At 46.9% G+C, this 21,666-nt stretch overlaps 1 protein-coding gene across 1 annotated transcript in view; it reads right to left on the minus strand.

Annotated features, from left to right (window-relative positions):
- Positions 1-21,666, minus strand: part of Plxnc1 (plexin C1) — a 152,433-nt gene that overhangs the window by 91,953 nt on the left and 38,814 nt on the right. The window lies entirely within an intron of this gene.

Below are 21,666 nucleotides of genomic sequence, written 5' to 3' on the forward strand. Positions count from 1 at the left end.
CCAGTCCAACCTTCCCACTCCTCCCCCTCCCCCTTCCCTTTGCCTCCCCACCCCCACCCCCCATGGGTATCAGCCCAGCCTGGCACATCAAGTTGCAGCAGGGCTAGGTGCATTCTCTCCCACTGAGGCCAGACAAGGCAGCCCTGGAAGGGGAAAGGGACCCAAAGGCAGGGGACAGGGTCAGAGACAGTCCCTGTTCCAATTGTTACGGGACCCACATGAAGACCAAGCTGCACATCAGCTGCATATGTAGAGGGAGCCTAGGTCCAGCCCACGCATGCTCTTTGGTTGGTGGTTCAGTCCCTGGGAGCCCCCATGGGTCCAGGTTAGTTGACTCTGTAGGTATGCTGTGGTGTCCTTGACCCCCTACAGCTCCCTCAATACCCCCTCCCCCCAAGACTCCCTGAGCTCTGCCTAAAGTTTGGCTGTGGGTCCCTGCATCTGTTTCCATCAGCTGCTGTGTGGAGCCTCTCAGAGGACAGTTATGCTAGACTCCTGTCTGCAAGCACAGCAGAACATCATTAATAATGTCAGGAGTTAGTTTTTGCCCATGGGATGAGTCAAGTTGGGTCACCAATTGGCTGGCCATTCCCCCAGTCTCTGCTCCATCGTTATCCCCGGACATCTTATAATCAAGACAAATTTTTGGGTTGAAGGTTTTGTGGGTGGGTCGGTGTCCCCCTTCGACTGGAAGTCCCGCCTGTCTTCTGTCTCTTATTTTTAACAATTTAGGTCTCATGGCTTCTCTTTGAGTTCTGTGCTCATTTGGATATGACAAATATAGAATAGGAAGTTGGTAAGTTTCTCTAACCCCCATTCCCAAGTCCTCTTAGCTTGTCACCCACCAGGAAACTGGGCTCCTCAGGAGCGTATATGTGTCCCCGACCCCTCCCACATCTGTGTTAGCCCTTCTCCAATTTCATAACCAAAGGAGTTTTCATTAGCGATTCTCCGAGGCCATAAATCTATCTGACCCATGATGGCTCACTCGTCCGTCACGGACATTAAGTTCAAATTAAACCTCTCTCAATGTCAGAGGGAGTTTGCCAGCGTGGCAGCTCTGGTGCAGGGAGAGACAGGGCTGGCGCCTTATTTGTATCTGAAAAAGATCGTTACTATCAGAAACTCCCTGCCTCTCCTGGGCCCTTTGGTTTGTATCAAGGCACTTCCTCTGCCTAGAAGAAAGAAGGGGAGAAAAATTAAGCCAATTCCACAGTGACTGAAGTACAGATACATTTGCAGGCTCTTAATGCTGACTGGGAGTCAAGGCCTAAGGCTGCCAAAGAAGCAAGTGTAAAATATTTCATACAAATAGTGCTACAATTTGCCAATTTGTAGGCAGAAAAACCAGTCATGCCACGGAGTTATCACTCCCTTTTCTGAACTATAGCATTTCTTGTCGGAACCACACATTTTGGTATTTAATCATATGCTGCCTCGAATTACAACTTAACTGTTTCACATGGCCGTGCCATTTCTCCCCGAGAAAAGCACTAAGCCCCTAGAAGGAAGGGAGAGTATCTTGATGTTTCTTTAGCAAATCCCTCAGCGTCTGCCAGCGCTAGATGCAAATACTACGGTTTCGATAAATATTTTTGAATGGATGGATGAAATATGAAATCTCTATAGGTCTTTTCTGCTGGTGAATTTTCTTTCGAGAGCTGTGATTTATGATTGACTCTTCTTTCCCGAAACCAGACTGATTTTCACATAAACCAAAAGTTTGGAGCTGAAGATCAAATTAGGAGTTAAGGTTAGTTTATATTTTTTTTTGAAAAGGAAAATGAAGCAACAGACTGTTCATTTTCTCTCCCCCTAGAAACAATATCTAACCGGGCTGCACATCTAAACATAAATCCTTTGTTTGTATAAGAAAGTAAATTCTGAATTTTTTTTTAACTCTCGTTCCTTGCCCTTCTCCGGTTTAAAAAATAAAAAATAAAAAAATAAAAAAGCAAACCACAACACCAAGTATGTATAACCAGATGGTCAAACAACAACAGTATCTTATTCTCAAATATTGCAGATTGTAAAATCTCGACAGCACATTACCCACACATTCTCATTTCTCGAGGAGGGGGAGCAGAGCTTAACGTTCCCACATCTTAGTAAACAAAACCGGGGGGTGGGTGGGTTGAGAAGATTTCTTTTGAAAAATTATCCATATTCTTATGGACCCATTAAGGAAATGGCCAAATGGATAAACCCTCAGGCCATCCCCTGAATGACATGAAAATGTCATTGTCAGACATGGCGATTGATGAACTACTCCACCACTCTTGATGGGCAGGCTCTCCCTCCCACATTTCTGCCTCCATCCCCCATAGGGTCCCATGTAGAACAAGGTGGCCTCAAAATGACAGTGTAGGAGGCCAAAGATGGCCTCCTTCTGCCTCCATCTCCCAAGTGATAGGACTACAAGCAAGCTCCCTACTAGGCTGCATTCCTAGATCTCTTAACTGACTTCCTTTCCATTTCGTCAGGCCATTTTGGATAGGAGGGAAATAGGAGTCATCTCAGCCTGAGTGTGTCCTGGAGAAAATGTCAGGGATGTCCATGCAGCTTTTGTAGAAGACTCAGACCCATATGTTTACAAAGAATAGAGATGTATTTCTTAAGAAGTTGGGATAGCCACAAATGGGTGCTTGACTCTGATGAAGTGCCTCTGGTTGTGTCATTCCCTGGGAGAAGAGGCTGTCGGAAAAGACACTGAATTCACTGTCCCCAGCTTTTTCCTTTCAGGGGCTGTAAGCATGAGGTGGAGCTCTCTTGATCTAAGTGCATCCCATTAGAGCTCACCTCACCCCTCAAAGCTGACCCACCAGGGTGTACATTTCCAACATGCTTTTGAGAAGGACATACTCAAGCCAGAGCATGCCACATCTGGTCCTAAAATGTCATGTCCCTCTCACATGAAAACCAGGTTAGAAAATTCATTCCACCTCAATGGCCCCAAAAGATGTAGCTGGCTCAGTACCAACTCAAAATCTAGACTCTCACCTAAAGTGGTTATGAGTAAGACCCTGGGTATAATACATCCAGAGACAAGTCATCTCCAGCTGTGAGATGTTGAATGTAAATACAGTATGTGCTCCCAAGATACAAGGATAAGACAGACAGACAGACACTCTCTTTTCACAAGAAAAACTAAGTACACAGAAACGTGTAACTGGTCCCAGGTAAGTCTACAGCCCAGCAAGGCGGAGAACATGTACTCTTCGGGCTCCAGAACCATCTCCTTTAAGTCCATATACCACATCCTGGCACAGGGTCACCAAGCACCCAGGCTGTTCTGCCTGAAGTTAGGATGGGCTCAGCCCACTTAGTGGCTGTCCTAAGTGAGGTCTTCTTGTACCTGTAGCTGGAAGGGTTTGGTGTTGGTATAATTCTGATATCTCAGAAGCTGCCCCATTCCCATGAGCTTCTAGACATGGCTACAGTAAAGACTCTCTACATACACTCCCTTTGTCCCTGTACCTGGTTTCTGCATGGACTCCCAGGCTGCCTGTGACAGCCTTTTGATTTTAGATCGAGGCCATCATAGGCTCCTAGCTCATGAACTATACATAGCTCTAAAACCACCAAGCACCAAAACTACCAGGGTCTACCACATGGACCCTCCGGAATGTCAATCCAAGCTGTGTCTAGGCCTGCAGGGGCCATAGCGTGGATGGCCAAGGGGCACTGAGTCAGAACACAAGGAGCAGAGTCCCAAAGTGGCCTGGCAAATGAATGCTGGGGACCTTAGGGAACCTCTCTGGAAGCTTTACCCTAAGGGTCCAACCTACCCTGAAGAAAGTCTTTGAGGTCATTCTCCTGTTATTCTTGATGACTAGAACCTGGTTGCCTTCTCTATATGGTAATCTCTAGTAAGTGGTCCTTGGTCACGCCCATAATTCCACATTCTAAAAAAGCCTCTTCGTTCTTTACATGGCCAGCTGAGAATTTTTCCAAAATGTTCTCCCTGCTTCCCTTTTAACTACGAACACTGTATTTAAATTATTTTATTCTTTCACACCTTACTATTTTCACACAGCTTATTTAATATTTAGCTTAGAAATTCTTCTACCAGAACCCCTGAATCTGTATTTCACAGAGTCCTAGGTCATGGGTACAGTTCCACCAACCTCTTTGCAACTGTTACCTGGTGTCTTAGTTTGGGTTTTATTGATGTGAAGAGACACCATGACCAAGGCAACTCTTATGAAGGACATTTAACTGGGGCTGACTTATAGGTTCAGAGGTTTAATCTACTATCATCATAGCAGGAAGCATGGCACCATGGTAGAAAGACATGGTGCTGGAGAAGGGCCTAAGAGTTCGGCATCTTGATCTGAAGGCAACCAGGAAAGACTGGCATCCTCAGGCAGCTAGGCGGAAGCTCTCTTCACAATGGGTAGAGCCTGGGCATAGAAGGAGCCCTCCAAAACCCACCCACACAGTGACACACTTCCTCCAACAAGGCCACACCTCCTAATAGTACCACTCCCTATGGGCCAAGCATATTCAACCCAGCACACAAACGGAGTGTGGTGGTTTGAATGAGAAATGTCCCACATAGGCCCATGTATTTGAGTACTTGGTCCTCAGTTGGTGGCACTGTTTGGGAAGGTTATTTAGGAGGTGGAGCTTGTTGCAGGAATTATGCAATAAGGGGAATGATCTGAGTTTGTTAGCCCTTCCTCCTTCTCTGTGCAGATGAAATGTCACCAGGTCATGCATTCCCAGCCTGGACTGACTCTATCCTCTGGGACTATAAGCCTAGGCTACTGATTCTCAAGTTGCTTTTTGGTCCACACAACAAAATGAATTGACACCAATGGCTCTATTCCCAGGCCAAACCTTTGTTCTTCATTACTGGAGACCGTGATAACCTTCCATAGCACATATTCTACATCTGCAACTCTAGGAGGTCTCCACATTATTGATCTCTGCACCCACATCAGAATCAGCCTTAATGGGCTGGAGGGATGGCTGAGCAGCTAAGAGCAGTGGCTGGACTTGCAGAGCATCTGGGCTCAGTTCAAGCACCCACACTGGGTGGCTCGAATTTGCCCATAACTCCAGTTTCTGGGCCTCCAACTCTGTCTTCTGGCCTCTGTAGGCACCAGATATGCACATGGCACACTTACTTACATACATGCAGGCTCCAGCATACTTGTAAAATAAAAAATAAATATTTTTTTAAAGGAATCAGCACATTGCAATGGGTTTTTCCCATCCCGACGCCCCAGACTCTTATGACCTACCCACAACCAGTTCCCAGCCAGGCTCACGCTGTCGGGTATTGATTATATTATCAGCCTTACGAGTCAGTACCAATTATGAGGCTAAGTCCATTTTGTATAATTATAACAGGATACCAGAGTCTGAGTAATTTGTGAAGAACAGAATTTTTTTTCTTATAGTTTTACAAATCAATGGCTGAAGGACTCAGACCTGGCAAGGGTGTTTTTGATGCATCACCCTATGGTGGAAGGGTAAGAAAAAGTCAAGAGTGAGAAACAACTCAGTCTGTCTGGAGACAACAGAGCCCTCATTCATAAACATCTCCTTACAGGCCCCACCCCCAGCAGGCCCCACCCCTAGCAGGCCCCACCCCCAGCAGGCCCCACCCCCAGCAGGCCCCACCTCCCAACTCCTTGTACAGCACAGGTTTTGCAGGCGACATATTTAAATCACAATCGGATCAATCTGAAAACCCTAAGATCTCAGTCACTATCTGTGATGGTTGGTTTTAATGGCAACTTGTCACAAATTAAAATCACCTGAGTAAAAAGCCTCACCGAAAGACTTCCTGGTTGCCTTTGACTGATCTAAGAAGAACCACCCCAAAGGTGGGCAGCACCTCCTGGTAGCAGCCCAAATTAAAAAGGCTATTTTGCTCACTTGGTCCTCCCCCTTGCCACTTAATTAATTCACCTGCCTCTGCCGCCGCTGATTCCTTCATTGACATAAGAGCCTGAGCCAGCATTTCCAGGCTGTTCTTGTTGACTGGGGACTAGCGGCTCTCCAGAAACGCTTCGAGTTTTTGGCACCAGATAAAGACTGTTGGCGTACCCAGCCTTGTAGACTTGGTAACTACTGGGTTCTCAGCTTCCCCGCTGTGAGACTGTCATTGTGGGATTACTCTAACTGCTGAGGCAAGTACCAGGTTCTTAGGTATGAGATAGTGGTTGTACTATTTCAACATACATACATACATACACACACACACACACACACACACACACACATATGCATATGTGTGTGTTTTGGTTCCTCTAGAAAACCCTAATACAATGTTATTTTATTTTGTTCCTATTCCTAGTTAGATCTCATGCCTACATGATAAAGTCAATAAATAGATACAGATCTACTTGAAAATTAGAACACAAAACTGTCCAAGTGCAAAGAAAAAATTTCCTGAGGTGGGGGGAAGTTAATTTAAATAACAAAAATTATCTCTCCTTAGGTGAAAAACTCTTTATGTGGTAACAATTAGTGCATGCAACTATTTAAGAAGCCTCTTCTCAGTTTATTATAAATGTGTTATAGAGCTTGATTTGCCCAAAATAATAATAGACTTCAATACAGTCACTTGGATGTATAAGAAAATGGACCACCTCCCCCATCCGCAGCCCAGAAAACATTGTCCAAGCTATTCAGGCTCAAGTGGCAAAAAGGGAGCTTCCGGACACTTCTAAGCTTGCTCTCTGACACTCAGAAACTACTCCGATGTAGTAAGTTTGCTTCCCAAGTAAGTAGACATCTGTGTAGCCTGTAATATACCTGAAAAACTACCCAACCCAAATATGGCGGCTGCAGCACCTGTGTTGGGTCCTTATCTGAGTGGTTACTGTTAGTTCTCCTTCCGCTGCAGTGGCTCTCAACCTTCCTAACCCTGCAACCCTTTAATGCAGCTCCTTACATTGTGGTGACCCTCCCACCATAAAATTATTTTCGTTGCTACCTCCTAACTGTAATTTTTGCTACTGTTATGAATTGTAATGTAAACGTCTGTGTTTTCTGATGGTCTTAGGTGACCCCTGTGAAAGGGGTTGAGACCCACAGGTTGAGAGTTGCTGCTCGAGGATGAACTATGTTCAGAGGAACACAGGATCACTCACTGGCGGCCTCCTAGGACCCTAACCGCCATTTTATAAAGAGCACACACAGGTTAAGGCCTCTCAGAGTGCCTCCCAGTTTCCTGGGGTCTCAGCAGAATTTAGAGAGTGTGGCTAGACAGATAGGAAAGTGGGTCTCGGGTAACCAAAGAACAAAGAGGGCGAGGCAGTTTTTAAGATGAGAAATCTCAGTGAGGATTCTGGAGAGAGAACCACTCACTTAGCTGGGAGCTGCTAAAATGCCCGGGAGTTTCAACATCCAAGCATCCAGTTCTGCTAAAGGTTAAAATCCCCGGTGGACACAGCCTTACAAACCGATTGTGCTCCAAAAACTGCTTGCCGACCATCTGTTTATAATATAAAATATATTTCCTTCATGGAAATAATATTATAGGCTGTGATTAGGTTTTCCAGGTTAGGCCACGAAACCTATTTACCCAGAATGTAGCCTTGATGTTACATAGTTGCAATAAAAGAACGGCAGACAAACAACCAGGCTGCAGCCATTTGCACTGTGTTGCAATTCTCCCTCTTCTTTACTTATTTGTGTGTCTGCTCAGTTGGTAGTCTGGGAAGGGTGCCCAACTGGATCGGCTTTTAAATTTATCATTATTGCATTGTATTCGTATAGCATTTCTTTTTTTTTTTTAAAGAACGGGCCTGGCTTACATTATTAATTGTTTTCATGCCAACATGAGGGACAGGGAGGCCTGCTTCTGAAAACCCGAAACCTGAAGTTTTCCAGGCGGATGGAAGTGCCCCGTGCACTTGCTGGGCTGGGGTGGGGGCGGGGGTCAGACCTTGAGAATCCGACTCTATTAGGCTAGAATCCTCAGTAAAAAAAAAAAAAAAAAAAAAAAAATTTACCACTTACTCAACCTTGAAATAGAAACTCTGAGCTCAGAAACGTAACTCCCACTTCCTGCCACTAGAATTTCATCAGCATCCTCTAATCTAATTGTTCACCAAGAGCAGACAGTCCCTGAAGGAATCCGATAACTAAATATCAGGTAATTGGCTTGAATGTGGGGTGAGTGTGACCCGTTCCCGAGATCCTATGCTGATAAGCTATCAGGAAACTTTTAACAAACCAACAATCCAGCTCCTCTCCTCTGACATCCTGGGCAACCGCATCCTCAAGGGGGGATGGTTTTTCTCCAAGAGCATCCCAAGGTCCTTTGCTAAGTGATTTGCAACAGAGGTGTACATCTTCAGGAAAGGTACAAAGAGAGGGGACCAGGTGGTCTCCAGAGTCAGGTGACATTCATTACTGTTGCCAGTGCACGAGATGAAGGAGACAGGCTCCATTAAATGAAGGAGAGCAGGAAGTCACAGTGACAAACCAAACTCTGAATTTAAGGGTCCCAGAGTCAGGAGTGGGGGGAATGCTGAAGTATAAGACCAAAATAACTTGCTAAGAAAGCTGAAAAAAAAGACAAAAACAAAACTGGATCTTCATCACTGGATCTGCAAGTCAGCCTACGTGAGAGAATGATGCTAATAACGCAGAAATCTGGTCTTTCCACGTGACTTGATTCATTTATTCCACACAAAACAAAACTAAACTAAAAGTAGCTACCATGACTGGTCCAGGTTGACAGATAGGGGAACAGCTTTTTTTTTTTTTTCATTTTTATTAACTTGAGTATTTATTTACATTTCGAGTGTTATTCCCTTTCCCGGTTTCCGGGCCAACATCCCCCTCCCCTTCTACGTGGGTGTTCCCCTCCCCATCCTCCCCCCATTACCGCCCTCCCTGCAACAATCCCATTCACTGGGGGTTCAGTCTTGGCAGGACCAAGGGCTTCCCCTTCTACTGGTGCTCTTACTAGGCTATTCATTGCTACCTATGCAGTTGGAGCCCAGGGTCAGTCCATGTCTTTGGGTAGTGGCTTAGTCCCTGGAGGGGGAACAGCTTTTACAAGAGTCCGCATTGCCTTTCTAAGGTGCCGGCATTAGTATACAGAGAAACTGAGTTGAGATACTGCATCAGGCAGCGTGGCATTCCAAAACCATTTTCTCATCTCTTGCTCCATGTTGACCCTACAGTAGACGCTAACAACAGCTAACCAAAGGGGCCCTTCTTGTCCTTAGACCGTTTGGTGCCCCTGTGACAGGATGTCATGGGTGGGAAATTTATTAATTTATTTCACAACTCCAAACGCTAGGGAATCCGAGGTCAGTTCCTTACACCCAGAAAGATCCATCTTGCTACATCGTCCTCTGGCAGAAGGCAGCAATGCAGGAGAGGGGTTATGTGCGCGAAATAATAAGAAACCAGAGTTGCAGCCTGAGTCTCTTTCATAACTGGCATTAGGTCATTCATGAGTGTAGAGCTAAATATCTCTGAACCACCCATTAGGTCCTGCCTCCCAACACTGTTATGCCAGGGACTGTCTCCAATACAGGCTTTGTGGGGAGACACATTCACTCTGTAACACTCTGTAACATTGCTATGGCCCTCGAACGGTTTCTGTGACCAGTGGGAAAAACTCATTAGCCTTCATGAAACAGGCATCATTGTTACTGCCTCCATGACAAACAGGAGGATACTAAGTACAGGGAGGGTAGTTAGCATGGTGTCTGTCAATAGCCCTCATACCCTTTCTACTATAGTCTGCTATAGTGGGAACATCAAAGGGATACTTGGTTTCCCCAGGGCATGTCCATAAAGGGAAATTCAGGTTACATTGGATTTTCAAAGTGAGATGTTAGTGTTCAAGCCAAGAAGTTTGGGAAATATAAGTTACATAAAATTAAACAAGTCACCTCCTACAAGCCTGCTGGGGGCCTCAACTATGTAACTCACTGTGCTTTGTAACCTGCCAAGACAAGGATGAATGATATACCAACTCTGAACACTTGCTGAGTGTTATCTTAAGGGACTAGAAATTGCAGATACACGCGTATGAAGCAATTCCCATCTCTTTTGACTGGAAAATTGTGATGGTTTTAGTGGGAATGGCTCCCGTGGGCTCCTTTGTTTAAACGCTCATTAGCGGAACTGTTTGGAAAGGATTAAGAGGTGTGGCCTTGTTGGAGCAGGTGTGTCACTGGCGGTAGGCTTTAAGATTTCAAGAGCCCACACTGGGCCCAATCTGTCTAATTGATTGTTTCTGCCTGCTGCCTGTGGGATCAGGATGTAAAGCTCTCAGCTAAACTTCCAATTAAATGCTTTCTTTTAACAGCAGCTTTGGTCTTGGTGTCTCTTTACAGCAATAGAGCAGTAACTGAGACACCAACGATGCACGTGGCAGAGTCAGAAAACTTTGCACCTTAGTTAGCTAAACAAATACAAAATGCTAATGACTAGACAAGAATCTCAGTACTTAAGGTTGATCAGATGTCCATTTACATAGCTTCTCTATATTGGTTCACTGTCTAGTATGCTATCCTACACACAAAGGCATGCATAGCCCAAGGCTTCTTACAAGACTTTTATAGCAATTCCATCTCCCAGGAGAAAAGGGTTTGGGTGTCTCCTTGTGTTTTGAACAGCAGCTACTAAGAGTATTCCTTGACTGTCTACTTCCCACCCTAATTTTTTTATTCTCCAGGGTACAACCTCCTTCATCTTTGTTTCCCCCAGAATCTGGTAAAGGGTCTGGTCCATTGCTGGTGTTCAGCAAAGTTTAGCTGAATTGGGATAAGAATTAAAGGGACTAAATTCTTGTCCGTGTCTCCCTGATACCAGCCTAAGTCGTTTCATTGATTTTTGTTCATTAGGTCGGTCCGTTAACTGGCCTAGTGGAAAATCAGTCTTTGTCTGGAGACCTGGAGCTGTTTAGCCCACATAAAACACATTTGCAGACTGAAACATCCACACAAAAGGGAATTGTGGCCTTCCCCCCATGCCGTTCTTCATCAAGCGGCAAGCGGGGTGTACTAAAAGCTCTCGCTTTTCAATTCCAGTACAGACCTCACATGGAAGAATGCCGAGGAGGTGTTTAGAAGAAACTAGGCAGCATGGAGATAGAAGTGAGAAAAGGATGCCTCTTGGCCCAGGAAGCTCTGGGTTCTACCTCTACCTTAAACATCCCCGTGTCATTAGGGAGAACTTTAGAGGCATGGAGGGCCTGTTTCCCTAGCAATGACTGGGTGGCAGCAGTACTATTACCCTTCCCCTTGAGGTTCATATCAATTCCCTTCTCGGCCATCAGAAACAGCACACCCTTCAACTAGCAGAGTACCAACAGCCGAACGTTGCAGGATGGTACAAGAGCAAAACCAGAGACTGGCAGTCGGCCTCGGGATGCAGATCTGAACGCTGTGTTTAGATGTGAAGGAGCTGCTGGGAACAGGGCAAACATGAGGTCACAGAGACAAGTGGAAACATTTGAGGAATTTTTAAAACGCCAATCGATACACGCTGATGAAAGTGCCCTGCCACAGATAAGGCCATTAGAAAACAAACCAACCTCTATTCCATTAAAACATGTATTTACTAGAAGGGGTGTTCTTAATGGAGCTTGTTGGAAGTTAGAGCGAGCATCACTTAGAAAGATGGGGCAGTGCAGTATTAAAGTTGGGATGCTGAGGCCTGAGGTCCTCATTGCCAACGTTTACCAAACAAACCAAACTGGCTCATGTACAAGGTACAGTCACTGCCAACTGCCCGTGAGGCCAACCATGGTGCTAAGCCCACAACAGTCTTGTACTTCTTTTTCGTCTATGGCCAAGTAGGTATCTTCGTTTCTGTGGCTGCGATGAAACACCAGGACTAAAAAGCAAGTTGAGGAGGGAAGGACTTGTTTGGTTTACACTTCTAGATCATAGTCCATCACTGGAGGAAGTCAGGACAAGGAACTCAACCAGGACCGGAACCTGGAGGCAGGAGCTGATGCAGAGGCCATGGAGGGATGTTACTTACTGGCTTGCTTCCCCTGCCTTGCTCAGTTTGCTCTCTTATAGAACCCAGGACCATCAGCCTAGGGATCGCACCACCCACGTGATGTGGGCCCTCCGCCATTGATCACCAATTGAGAAAATGCCTTACAGCTGGGTCTGTAGGAGGCATTTCCTCAACTGAGGCTGCTTCCTCTCTGATGAGTCTAGTCTGGGTCAAGTTGACACACAAAACCAGCCAGTACAGTAGGCTTAGCCCATGGCTCTTCCAGCAGCTGTTAAGGGATAAAGAACCCAGGGTGCTCAGCTTGGCCCAAGACCCTGTTCTAGTGTGGGAAGGTCTCCTGAGTCCTCCAGCATTCACAGTAACCCAGATGCCCAGGTTCAGGCTGTGCAAGGTCATTCAGGAAGGCCCCAAGGCCAGAACAGCAGATTCCTCTCTGCTCCCCACTGCTTCCACCCCACAGACAGTTGCCCTACTTGCTTCTCTACAATTAGTTGGCACAATGGGGTCCTCGCATAAGGAGGAGGGGGCGCCCCAAATCTCACCGTTATCGTTACCACTGCCATTAGAGTTGCACTGGACCATGAAGAAGTGTCACTGCACAAGGCTTCAAGCCTGAGATCCCAAAAAATCACACGGAAGGACACATCCTCAGCTCCAAAGAAAGAAAGAGGGAAGGTAGATGTGTAGTGATCTTTTGTTTCCAAGTGTTTTCTTGCTGGCTGTACTGCTAAATATTACAGTGACCTTCCAGAACCCCCCCAGGTTTAAAACTGCTAACTTTCCCCACTCCTGATCAGTGTCCCTCTTTTTCCCTTTCTCAAATTTACTTAGTCCTACTTGCCTTCCCCTGTGCTGTTTCCTTGCAGATTCTGAGGCTGGTGCCTTCCTCCCCGATGACATGCCCACCCATATCCTCAGAATGCCACCCTCCTTGGAAATAGTCTTTGAAGGGGTAATTAGTTAAGGAGCTCAAGATGTATTATCCTGGGCTTAAAGTCTGCACTGACTGGTATCTTGCTAGGAGAGAGGAGACAGAAGTTTGGATGCATACAAGGAAGGAGAACCACGAGACACAAGGCAGTGAGAGCTATTCTACGACAAGCCAAGGAGCCACAGGAACCACCACGGGACACATGAGGGAAGATCTTGCACTAGGAGCCTCCACAGGATACCCGGCCATATGGACACCTGATTTCCTGCTTCCACCTTCCAGAAGGGCAACCGATATGTTTGTGTTGTTTTAAGCCACCAACTTTGTGGCCACTTCTGTTATGGTAACTCTGAGAAAAAAAAAAAAAAAACCCTTGCTCAAAAAAAGACTTTCATGAACGTGAGACTCTGGGTAACCTAAGGGAGCACCAGAAATCCTAGAGCTGAGAACATCTGAGACATAGGAGGTGCTCAGTAGCTGCCGATTGATTGTGCAGAGTAGTTTCTGCAACTGGAGAGGGACCTGAATTCTGTTCTCTTTCTCAGTTCACAGGTTATTACATAATGTCCACGTGGGTATTTACCCCTCCAGCTTTGCCCTCTCTGAGGGACACCATCTCCTTCCTATCTCTTTGCCTCTTCCCTACCATGGTAGACAACGGAACAGCCTGGGAATTGGACAGAAAACCCAGATATGTATAACCTGAGGTTGGCTTCTAAAGATGTCCACATCCTAGTACCTTGGATTTCTGACTATGATGTCACCTTCACAGTGAACACTCTGCAGAAGCAGGCTGACTAAGGATCTTAAGGTGAGGTTTGCCGTTATTCTGCATCCCGATGAAAGCCCAAAGATCAGAGACGGGAGTTCGGAACCAGCGGAGTCTGGAGATGCCGCACTGTTAGATGTGACAGGGCAGGAAGGAGCAGCTCACGAGGAACGTGAGCTGCCTGGAGGAGCTGGAAAGGGGAATGAAATGGGGGAGTTTCTACAGCATCGAGGAGAAGCTCTGTTCACCTCTGACAGTCCAGTGAAACCCCACTTCAGAGTCCTCACCTCCAGAGCTGCACAAAACCATTTCATGCTCTCTGAAGCCACCAAGTACTCCTTACAGCCCACACCTGTCTTCTCCTCTAAACAGTGGGGTTTTACTGGTTCTTGACTGCTTAGGGTACCGGGAAGGAAGAGCAGGCACAGGGTCGAGTCTAACGGAGTTCTGTGTTCAAGGCAGACTCTCTGAGACAGCTCATTCTGCCGGCTTTTGCTAAAAGGACGCTGCAGGGCAGCATCTGCACCAGAGATCATTCATTGGGCTTCAGAAGAGCTTGGCCACAGACACTGTGCCCCATGGACTATCACTGTGCACTCTGGTGGGCGGGGTTCCCATAGGGCTAACAATTAGGCCAGAGTTCTTGAAGAAATGCCTCAGAGGTAGAAGAGAGGCCCCAAGAGAGGAGAGCGAGCTGGGCACTAGAAAGTGCTCCCAGTCAGCTCTTTACAAATATTCCTTTCTCCCCATGTTTAGGCCCTTCCTGCTCCTGCCTGCCTTTCAGTGGTCAGACAGGAGCTGGACCATGGGGTGCTTGCTGCTAGACTGAACTAGGACGTGATGTTTCAGAATCTCACATGCAGAGCAGCTCAACAGTGGCTGAAGATTTCAAAATGGCTCCTAGGGGTTGCCTGAAGTCCTCCCAACGGTCACTGTGGGGAAAAACACGCAGAAGAATATAGGAGGAGGCTACCTTTATACAGATAATCAAGAGGGCATCTAGATACCCCGTAATTAGCGTGTTGGGGGCTCTGTCTCTACCCTATGCGTGGGGATGGCTAAGTGTGAATGGCTGCTCCCGAGTGGTCCATTTTCTGAGAAGGAACCAGTCCAGGTTCCATTGCTATGACTGGGCCCAAGAAATAGCCACCAAGCAGATGGCCCAGGAAGAGGTACAAGATAAACTCACTCTACAAATTCCAGGAGTTAAGGAGAGTTGATGCCCAACTTGCTGTAACTCATCTACACTGCCGTCACGATAATCTTTGCAAGACACAAATCTTTCCAAGACACGGTCCTTTGCTTAAAGCTCTTTAATGAGCTCCCAGCACATACTAATTAAATCTAAACTCAGAGCCTTTACTTCCTGATCCCACCCAGCACCTTATCCCTTCCTTCCTCCCTTGCCAGTGTCCTAGAGACAAAAAAAAAAAAAGCCAACCTGCCATTCCTAAACAGACCTCCTCCGGCTGAGTTGCTTCTTCAGCTTGAAGCATCCCCCACCCCTTCTGGGCTTGGGGGAAAATCTACACCACGATTCCAGGCCCAGTTTCAGACTACTTTCCCCCTGAAGCTGAGGGTGACCCTGGCTCCTTGTTGAATTCCGCTATAGCATTTCCTAGGAGCAAGACCCTGCCTGCAATTTTCACGGATATTATCCGATTGAATCCTCTTAGCAGCCCCAGAGGTGGGTACCACCGTGAACCCTGCTTTGGCATAGAAAAGAAACAGGCTACCCAAACAAAGGCCCAGATCCCAGCCCACGGGAGCCATCTTTAGGAGCTTGACTTCTTCCTACTCTGCTGCGAAATTCAGTGCGCCGGTATCGCAATCAACAGCATTTGCTGCTGACCCCAAGTAGATCTCTCTCCTACACCCTGCTCAGTAAAGGACACCTCCGTCTGTCTGGTCCTCCGAGCCGGATGTCTGCACATGATTCCCTGCATTGCTGGTAAACCAGTTAAAACACATACCCCTCTGTCATCTCTCAGAAGTTCTCCCTCACATGACCTGGGTGCCCTTCATAAGATTCCAGTGCCTGGGCCACAGGGAGAATCTAGCTTCCTTGAGTGTCAACTCTTTTCTTTGTGTGATGTTGGCTCAAGGGAGAAAGAATACACAGACACAGTGGCCACCTTGATCTCCTATTTTTCGTTTTATGGCCCTATTTTTTAGTGTGCCATGCTCAAGGGGAAAATCAATTAATCACCGAGTTCCGTCAGTGTTAGCTTCCAAATAGCTCTCCAGTATACCTGCTTCTACCCGCTACCCTGCTAACCTAACCCCAGTCTACAACCACCTGCTGACTGGTCTACCAGCTCCCAGCCATGACCCAAGGCCATCTTGCTCCAGATGGACTACTGCTCAACCCCTCAGTCTCCTGATGGGAGCTGGGCGGTGAGTGACTCCTCAAGATTCTTCTAACAGAATCCAAACGACTCGTGAGACCTTCCTTCATCTGCACCGTTGACCGTGTCCTCTTATCCCCACCCCACAACCATGCCATACACTCGTCCACACCTACTTTAAGGAATTTACTGTTTACTTTGCCAACCTGTTCCCTCAGCCAGTTTCCCTTCTTGATACCCATGCTGTGTTTCAGATTTGCCTGAGTTACCTCTCTCCCCCACGAAGCTTTCCCCGACCTTTTACATTTGAGTTAGATGCTCTATCTGTGCCTCCATGAAATCCTACATCTTCCATATTTGTCCTTAGAGTCCCCTAGCTTATTCATCTCCTTTATTCTAGAGAGACTAGATGCACATGCCCAAGTCCTCAGGCCTTCTTGTACCAGAATGATTTCATCTATACTGCCGTTTGCCATGCTGTGTTCTAAATCTGGCTGGACAGAATAAACTGGTCTGTTTCCTTCCCCTGCCCATGTCGAGCTTGGCTGTGGAGGTTGCTTTAGTGGTGGAGCATCAGTAAACACGATGGGGGCAGAGGCTTTGAGCGCATCGTGCAGCTTAGCTTGGCGTCTTAGACATCTGACTTAAGAGCAGGCACCCAATGAGAGACATGTGAGAGAGACCTGAGTTTCTCCCGTAGCATGACGCAACCCTCTTCCTCCTCCCCACAGCTGACAAGCAGATCCACGAGTGAGAAAAATTAACGTAGATAAATTCCTGTTTGTTAGGCAACTAAGAACCCGGTGGTTGCTCCTTAGATGGAATTATTGAAACAGAAACTCAATATCCACTGACCTCCATTAGACCATAAACATCATTCAGACGGGAACTGGGCCTCTGGATGGAATGTCAGGTTTAGATGTGTGGGTGCTTCATACGTGTTGATGATCAGATGGACGGCCGAGTGAACGGTCACTGGCACAGTCTGCCCTCCTAGCTCGAGTGTTAATCCCTTACAGCCAAGAAGGACGTCTGGGTTTTCTCAACAGCACCTAGTTGTCTCACTCCCCACGTGGGGCTCTTGGTAGGTTTTCAGCAAATGTTTGTTGAAATTCAGAGGCCTTGGATGCTGTGGGCTGGCTTGGGAATCCACCCTCAATTTGTGACATTGTTTCTGTGGGAAAGGCGCTCATGGGAGCCAAACAAACTTGCAAATGAACTTTTGGAACCTTGTCGACTCATCCGTTCGGGGATTGCCAGTTTTGTGGAAATCCACAACTGAACACATGTGCTAGGCTTCCCAATATGGGAGAAGCCGAGAAACTGCTTCCAACCCCAATATATTCAGCCTGGAAGAAAAAGATTCCTTTCCACCCACCCATACACAAACACAGTGCAGGTTAAACCTTAGGTTCCCATAATAAAACACCAAACTTTGTAGACCTCAGTGTTTACTTCATTTTTTTTTTAATTTTGTTTTTGTTTTGTTTTGTTTTTTGTTTTTGTTTCTTAAATCTGCTTATTCTGGGTGCCTCTTCTTAAGACCAAATAAAAAAGAAATTAATATTTTCATGGCCCCCCCACCATACCCAAATCTACTTTCTAGACACATAAACAAGAAGGCTCAACCTCCTCAAGACAGAGAAGAAATTATTTTTCTAAATAAATCTGTGACATTTAGAATAAACACAGTGGGATGTTCCACCACCACACCAAAACATCCCCTTTAGAATTCCTAATTTTGAATGGTACCGAGAGCTTAACATGAGTCACAGATTGGAAGCTTCATTCCATTTTATCTTAGGCCAAGCCGGAGCAGACTGGGAGCCAAGTAAGGGGGCGTGGCTACCAAGGACTGTCAACCATGACCCTGTGATGTTGGCTGATGTATAAAGCCACCGGTATGGCCTGCCCATCACTCAGCTTATCTCACTCAATATGTTTTTGAGAAACACTTGTATACGACGGCGTAAAGGGAGAGTAGAGAATTAAGTCACAGTGATGAACCACAAAGGAAACAGAACAGTAAAGTAATAGTGGGTAAGGGTTGCTTATCTGATATTGGGTAGTTAAGTGGACATAGATATACGTTCTAGGACCAGACAGCAGATAAAAAGCTCAGGAAGGGAAGAGTGTGCTAAAATGGAGAACTTTTAAATTCAGGGCAAAGGCCCTGGGTGGGGGATATTCTTGAATCAGAAAGACAATCAGTGAGACCAAGGAGAAAGAGTCATGAGAGGGTTGGAACTGCCAATCACAGAGTGCCTTGTTTGATCAGGCTCAGTCTGGGAGAGGAGAAACTGAGGACAATGAATCTAGGAAGGACACTGGTGGTAATTTTTTTTTTAAAGGATCACTCCGATTGGAAAGTGTTCAGCCAGGGTGAGGGAGCAAGATAAGGGGCAGGGGAAACCGGAAAGAGACCTAACAGACCCTTTCTCCTGGCTTGCAGTTCTCCAAGAGGGGACATAGCTTCCCCATGCCCCTCTAAAGGGATGGTTCTCAGCCCGTGAGTCCAACCTCTTTTGGGGTTGGAAAATCCATTCATAGGGATCCCCTAACCACCAGGAAATCACAGAGGTTATGTCACCATTCATAACAACAGCTGATTACATGGCAAAGTTACAGCTACAAAATGGCAACAAAAATAATTTTATGGCTGGGGGCACCACAAACTAAGGAACGGTATTAAAGGGTCTCAGCATTAGGAAGGCTGAGAAGCACTGCTCTAAAGGGCTGGCTGCTTCCTTTAACTTACCAGAGATGGCCCAGCTAGGCCTGACAGCCTCTTCATCGTGATTCTTCTCTTCCTGACCACCCCCCAGAGTTGAAGTTCATGTTCACAGCAGAAATCATCCTTGACTCCTTACACAACCACCTACAGGATCATCACTCACCCACCTCACTAGTTAGTTTTATGTCTTGACTAATCCGTCCCTTACTCTCCAACGTTGGGCCCATCCTGTTCTTGATGGCTTCGACTGACAGGCAGAGGTCTCTGGTTTCCTCTCAGTAATCTTGTTCTCCATGGTCAGGGCCATGACCTAACGATCCTGCAGATCCTGCAGACTTTACCATTTCCGGTAACTGAACACCTGGATCACCTCAACGCTGAGCCCCACACAGTCCATTTTTCCAGGTCTAGCGCATGGATTGTACCCTGCTCTTATGTCTCCCACCTACAGTGTGTCCCTACTTCTCTCCATCACACACTGGAGTCCTTCATTACACGCATCAGTGTCTTCAGCAACAGCTCCACCCTGGTGTCCTTGTCCCCAAACTCTGGCTAAACCAAACTATCTACCCTGCTCTCCAACGACGGGGCTGGAGTACACGAGCAAAGCAAAACCACTGCTCCTGGGTGCTTCCTGCTCTCCTTTCTCAGATTCCCAGGGCTTCCTCTCTCCAGGCTCACCTAGACACCTTGTTCCTACTGATCTAAGTTCACAGAGGATGTTCCAAGCAATACAAACAGACCCTGAGGTTTGGTCTATTCCTACCAGCTCTGGGATCCAGATTGTGCTGCTTCCCTCCCGTCCTGGTCTGAGGCTACCCTCGCCCCTGATGTGATTAGGTCACATTTTCTGTCACCCGCTGAAAGAGAACACACCATAATATTCTTTCTCTTTCTCTTTCTCTTTCTCCTTCTCTTTCTTTCTCTTTCTCTTTCTCTTTCTCTTCTCTCTCTTCCCTCCCCCTCTCCCTCCCCTTCCTCCTTACCCCCTCTCCCTCCCCTTCCTCCTTACCCCCTCTCCCTCCCCTTCCTCCTTACTCCCTCTCCCTCCTCCTCCTCCTTACCCCCCTCCCTCCCTCTCCACCTCTCTCCTTTCTATTGGAATTTTCCCCAACAACGCAGAAAAGCACCGGCATGTGATGTCAGTGTGCGCATGCGTGCGCATGTTCACTTTGCAACGGGAAGGTGTGGCCTCTCATTGAACTTAGAGCTCATCAATTTGGCTGGCCCCTCTGACCAATGGACTTCCAGGGATCCTCCTGTCTCTGTTTCCCCAGCACCAGGATTACAAAGACGTGGCTAGCACGGCTGACATTTTATGTAGGTGCCGGAGATCCAAACTCGGCGCCTCATGCTTTCACAGAAGGCACTTTACAGGCTGACCGAACCGTCCTCTCTCCAGCCCCAGACACCATTATTTTATATAACTTTAAAAAAAAACAAAAACAAACAAACGAACAAAAAAACCCTGCTAAATTTAGATTGGTGAGATGGCGTGGCAGGTGCTTTTATCTAGCATGCTTGACAGCCTGAATTTGGTCCCTGAGAGCCATGCGGTAGAAGAGATCAACTCCCACGAGCGGTCCTCTGACCTCTACACACGCTATGGAACGTGCACTACCCTACTCCAATTAAAATGTAATGGAAAATAAATTTTAGAGCCCTAAACCTTCTGGACTCTAGGTTTTGCCCCCAGAATCTGCTCCGTATCTCCTCTACCAGTCTTCATAACTCCCCCAAGGAGTCGCGCCGGCTGGCTCAGTGTCCTTGTCATTTGCAGCTCTAGCACCCTTCCAAACACAAGCCTCTGTCGCAGTCATTGATCGCCCCGTCCTAAGCCCAACGAATCAGTTTTCCTTTGACCTCCTTGGCAGGAGCTGGCACGGTACACTGCTCTCTCCCCTTTCCCTTGCCTGGCAACACACTCCTCCTTTAAATGCCCTCTCTCCCCTTTCTGATCCTCCCTCCCCGCCCCCCTTCTGTTTCTCTCTGACTCTAAATATCACAGTACTTGAGTCCTCTAGTACTTCAGTGCTCCGCTCTCAGACATCTTCTCTTTTCAGTCAACACACTCCCCACCCCTGCCCTCCTCCTCCTGCTCTGATACTAAGGCTTCTGAAAGAACCATAAAATACAACCAGCTCCAAAATTCTATCACCAACTTGGGCATCTCCCAACAACTCCTGACTGAAGCTTGCTGGACGAATAGTCACTACTTATATACGGCTATTTAAACGCCACCACTGTCACCACCACCCCTGAATGAACTCCTGCCCAGAGCTCTCCAAAGACACAAGACATAAGCGGGATGAGTTTAAAAGAATAAAAGACTCCAGCGACCATATACCACTGGCTGTGATCAGTTAATTTCCTAAAGTCTACTCTTGGGCATGTGACAAGAAGAAAAGGCTCCTACCCGATTACAATTATTCATGAGAATTTTCTTGGCCCTGTTTCTTTTGTCTGCCAGGGATTCTGAGGGAAGGAGCCCCCTGCAAGGGGTGCAGAGAGGAGGGCAGAGACTCTTCTTGTGGCAGCTAGGATTGTGACTTCCTCCACGAAGAACTCTTAATCCATTCCATCTCCATATTTTTAGTTTGTTTCCGAGCCTCCCCCTTACATCATAATTGCCCTCTCTCCATTCACACTCCCTGCCCCCCCCCAGGAGCTTTCTAATTCGCCCTTCCTTCCCCAACTGTCCCTTCACCCTGCTCTCAGCCTCTCCCTACCTGCTCTGCTGTTTTTATTTTTATTTTTAAATCCACGTTCACCTTTAAAAAACAGAAAGCACCAATCTGACAGCCATTGCTATGTGGCTTGGGTTCCCCCCCTCCCTCATTCCTGCCTGAGCTGCTCTTTCCTACTTGCTTCTGTAGCGAAAGCTGGAGTACTGGGTTACCATGGCAACAGTGAATCCAACCAGGCT

This window comes from Rattus rattus, chromosome 1 (assembly GCF_011064425.1).
Source record: "Rattus rattus isolate New Zealand chromosome 1, Rrattus_CSIRO_v1, whole genome shotgun sequence".
Lineage (NCBI taxonomy): Eukaryota > Metazoa > Chordata > Mammalia > Rodentia > Muridae > Rattus > Rattus rattus.